The sequence below is a fragment of the Asparagus officinalis genome, chromosome 9 (assembly GCF_001876935.1).
Source record: "Asparagus officinalis chromosome 9, Aspof.V1, whole genome shotgun sequence".
NCBI classification, from domain to species: domain Eukaryota; kingdom Viridiplantae; phylum Streptophyta; class Magnoliopsida; order Asparagales; family Asparagaceae; genus Asparagus; species Asparagus officinalis.
In genome coordinates this window covers 39890557-39895819 of record NC_033802.1, presented here as the reverse complement: position 1 = coordinate 39895819, position 5263 = coordinate 39890557, and positions in this window count along the sequence as shown.

Below are 5263 nucleotides of genomic sequence, written 5' to 3'. Positions count from 1 at the left end.
GGATATTTCGGTGTCGTCGTCGAAGAAATTGGCGAGGAACTTAGTTTCCATGTCGTCCCAGCTGCTCACACTTCCTGGCTTGAGGCGACGATACCAATCGAAGGCGGCTCTACGAAGAGTGCCAACGAAGACCGTACCATCAGAGGTTCATTGCCGGAGATTACCCCCAAGTGCGATTTGAAATAAATCAAATGTTGAGTGGGTGAACCCTTCCCATCAAACGACGTGAAGTTAATCAGACTGAACTTCGCTGGATAGGGGATTGATTCCCATTCTCATGGGTATGGACAAGGAATGCCCGTCTTCTTCATCTCTTGAGCGGAGATCAATGTGTTGATTTTGCTCTCGAGATTTTTGATTTTCAGACTTTCACCTGAGTTTTCGTCAGCACGATTCGGAGGTGGAAGCGTGGTGTTGTGACTAGCATCCTCATTGCCACCCCCTGCGTTGACGGGAGGATTATTGGCATTATGAGCTTCATTTGTATCCTCATCTTCCTGATGAACTTGGTTACGACGACTTGGTTCGCCTTGCTGGTTCGTCAGTGCTTGGATCTGTTGGTCATGCATCTCTCTCATGTTCTGCATGGCCATCTGCATTTCGAACCTGAAGCTCTCCTGTTGCTTAGCCAAGGCATCTTCTAGCATTTTGGCCACTTGTTCCGCGCTTATCATGAATGACTCGCGGGGCTGTTCCTCGCTGGATACCGTGTTATCTGATGCGACAGCAGAGCAGGAATCCGATTCTTCATCTTCTGACGGTGATCTTGTCCGAATCCTACCATAAGTTCCTCGTATGATAGCTCTAGACTGCAGACGAGTTAGATACCGGGGTATTGGCGGAATTGACTCGGGATTATCCCGTGTCGATGCCCTTTTGCTGGTCATGTTGGTGGTGACCCTTGGAAATTCTCCATCTTCGACTATCCTTCTTCTTCATCGGAAACGCCTAGGCCTTGGTTTTGGCGTTTCGGTACTAAGTCTTTCGAAAACCGAAACTCGTTCGGGGACCGCCTTGATGCAGCTGCACTCAGACAGTACCGCCCGAATGAGCTTTGAACAAGGGCACTGAGTTTCCAACCTTCGAGGACTTCTCTTTCTAGTTTTGCTCGTACCCCCAGCACGATAGTACAGCTCGTCCGTTTGAAAGTCGGAGCAACCTATCGTGTGTTGGCACGATTTCTCAGGTATAACATAATCATCCTCAGACGATAACGTTTCCTTCTGAGAGCGAACTACCTTCTTTGGGCTTTCAAAATTTACGCGCCTCGAAATATGCCTTTTTGGGCATGAGTTCTCAGCGGGCTCTTGGAATTCAATGCGCAAATTGGTGCGCATAGCTGCCCTGATTTCTTTATCACGTTAGAGATGACGGCGACCCCCAGCGTGTTGAGTCGTTCTGGGCTTCTTCATTGGGCCCAAACTCTCTTGAACTGGAGCTTTGCCTCTCTCGTCGGGAATTGGACCGAGGCGCTCCAAGACTGACTTCCTTTTCTGGGATGGTCCTGCGGGATCTCCCAGAGCAGTTGTGGAAATCATCGCGGTTTGGATTGATTCGTCGGAGAGTTGAATTTCGACGGCTGCAGTTGACGCTTCTTTTGGTCTGAAACGCGCCGGGTCTCCAGTACTTTCGGCCTCCAAACTTTGCTGGTTTGATGGCGGCGTTCTTTGGCACTTCCTTCTGGCAACTTCCTACCGGGCTTCTTGCGGCTTGAGCCGGGCGCTGCGCTGAATTGCGCGGCCGTATTGCGAATGCGCTCACTCAAGCGTCAAACGATTCGCGTTTGACCGCAGGACCTCATTCGCTGCGTTGGCGGCTTGGAGGAACTGCCATTCATCGGTGGTTGAGAGCTGTTTGCTCTTACTCCTGTTCTTCAGATTTCCGGCATTGTAGCGGATTCCGTCGGTTGACTCCACGTCGCTTTTGCGAATTCTCGGGGCCAAGGGCGTTGGGGTCGCCTTTTGAGAGCTCTCTTTGAGAGAGTCGCACACTTGTTGGTGACGGAGATTGCAAGAAATAGGCCTGCCCTGGTTGGAAGTTGGAGAATCTCACGCCGATGCTACTTTGGCATCAACGGGGCGAGATCTTCCGTTGGTGTTTCTACATCTTCACACCAACGAGCTTTGCTCCTAGAGGAGAAAGCTTCTTTGACTTCTTGACTTGTGAGGGGAGGTAAGATCCGGACAGAGAATGATAGATGCCCTCGAACTTTTGTTGGTCGAAACTCATACTCGAGCCTCCTCCGGCTGCAGACGCGGATGCGAGATCCGCGGTTGCGACGCAAGCGATCTGCGGGCAGCGAGATCGGTGTTCTTCCCGACTGTGGTTCGCCAGATTGTTCCGCGGGAAAAATCGTGTCTTTCTTCATTATTGATTCCATTGCTATCTTTAAATAACAACTTTTTGAGTTATAAAGATCCGGTCTTTTTATAAGATCCGGTTACAACGAAATCAAAAATAAAGAAAAAGATTACAACTTTCTCCTTTTATCGAACAAATCGCGAGCTCCTGTTTGCGGTCACTCGCTTTGTGGGTTCTTTGCCTGCGCCGGGGTTTATCCGTGGACCACCGCGAGATCTAGATCCGGTCGGATCTATGCAGTACGACGGGTATTATTTCACCAAGGAAATAATAGCCGGGGAGGATTAGTTCACCAAGGAAATAATCGTCCAAATCTCGGGATCAAAGGCCAAGCTTTGATCCGGAGTATGCCTGCGTAGATCTGAGATCCGGTCCTCTCGAACACCTTCCTTATTTGGCGTTGACGATCGCCGAGCACCAGATCTGGATGAACAAGTCCTCGAAGTCCCAAAACTTGGATCTTTTTAAGTTCTGAGTCTTGAATCCAGCAGGGCTTCGCCTATCCAAATTTTCCAACCTTTTTAAATGAACAAAGGGGAGCCTATTTATAGGCTCTCTGAACTGTGCCCGCGCACAGATCCGGGTCGGCCACCCATGGGTGGCCGGCACTGGGCCGAGCCACCCATGGAGATTGTTCGCGGTGAAAATTGTGTCTTTCATTGAAGTCATTATCATCTTGAATAACAATTTTTTGAGTTACAAAAGATCCGGTCTTTTTTAGATCCGGTTACAACGAAATCAAAGAAAAAAATAAAAATTACAACTTTCTCTTTTTGAACAAATCGCGAGCTCCTGTTTTGCGGTCGCTCGCTTTGTGTGGGTTCTTCGCCGACGCCGGGGTTAATCCGTGGACCACCGCGCGATCTAGATCCGGTCGGATCTACATGATTTGACGGGTATTATTCCGCAAAGGGAATAATAGCCGGGGAGGATTAGTTCACCAAGGAAATAATCGTCCAAATCTCGGGATCAAAGGCCAAGCTTTGATCCGGAGTGTGATTTCGTGTAGATCTCAGATCTGAACTTTACCTCTTTCAAACTCCTGCCTTTTATGACGTAGATGCTCGCCGAGAATTAGATCTGAATCTTCAAGTCCTCAAGTCTTCAAAACTCCAAGCTCGATCTTCAATTCGGCAAAGTTTCGGCTCTCAAAGTTTCAACCTTTTCAAATGAACAAAGGGGAGCCTATTTATAGGCTCTCTGAACTGTGCCCGCGCACAGATCTGGGTCGGCCACCCATGGGTGGCTCGGTCTTGGCCGAGCCACCCATGGGTGGCTCGGCTTTGGCCGAGCCCCCTTAGGCGTTGGGTTTTGTGGTTTTTTCCGTTGTATCCGTTTTGTCCGTGATTCGGTTGTGCGGTTGATTTGTCTGGACTCGATTTGTTGACCTGATTTGGCAGTAAATCCGATTCCTGATTTGGCCGTAAATCCGCTTCTGAGTTCGAGTTCGAAACTGATCTTGATTCGGTCGTGATTCATCCGAGTCCGCTCTTGTTTGGATGACTCGTTGATTCCCCGAACCGTTGGCTTGATTCCGCACGCGAATGGATGTATTCCGTTGCTTGCGTGCGATTCGTCAACCTCGTCGCCTCGTTGGTTCGTCGGTTTATGCCGAGCTATGCTAAGGGACCTATAAGCAATTTTATATGCCTACAGGTCCGTATATCATTCCTATTCAGCAGCTTCATATTCCTACACCTACAACAAGGACAATACATAGCACCACTTCTTAAATTTCTCGGATTCATTTCAGCATAACGCATGAAGGCGTCACATCCCTCCTTGTATTGCGTGTCACGAAATCTATCAAGCCGTGGGATATCTATCCATGATTTGTCAGGAATTATCCTCATCTGTAAATTATATATAATTATTAACTATGATTAATCTCACAACTACTAGTACATCCATGACTCTTGTACATTCAACACACATCAAACATATGTTCACATATCATTTAACAATATGAATATTTATCTACATAAAATATATATGAATGTATGTAGAAACTAATTACATCAATCTAGCGGTTGTCATAGGAAGGCTTCTATCCATTAAGAATATAGTAGTGCTTACATCCAACTTCGTATAATTTGTATATTTTTATTTCTTGAAAATTTCGACAGCACCTACTCGCTGTTTTCCCTGTACACTGTGTGGATGTTATTATGCGTATCAGCAATAGCCCGAAACACATAACAACATACATTTATTATACACGGAGAACAACGAATACGTGCTGCCAAATCTTTCAAGAATGAAAATATACAAAGTATACAAAGTTGGATGTATGCACTACTATATTCCTAACTCGTCCGAGAAGGACAGATCCAATAATTATGAATTTTAGTACCAATTTTTTTCATATAATATAAAATAAACGCTCATTTCCAGGAGAAAACTTCATCTCCTCCCCAAATCTGAGTCGTATATCATATATTATAAGTCCAAAGAATTGGATATTTGGACGAAAGTCTAGGGATAACGTTATTTTTTATTCACCTAAATTGGATTATAACACATTATAAAAAATTATAATGTGTTATATATCACTCTATTTTAAAAAAAAAATTATTTCACATATTTTCACATCACAAACTTAAATATTCACACCTACTTATAGCACGAATGAAACTTAATCGTGTTAGGGTTTATAAGTGTTTAAAAGTCAATAATGATTATTAGTGTTGTTCAAATGAATTAACATGTAGTTGAGTTAGGGTTTTCAGAATTGAACTCGTTTATTTTTTTTATCATAATTAGCGTTTTAAACCAAATTCAACAATAAATAATAATAAAATTAAAATTTCTAAAGCTCAGTAGAAAAATCATACCTTTTAAGCAGATTCAACAACAGACACGCCGGGGGGGCTCGGGAGGGTGGGGGTCGGGAGGGGGGGCT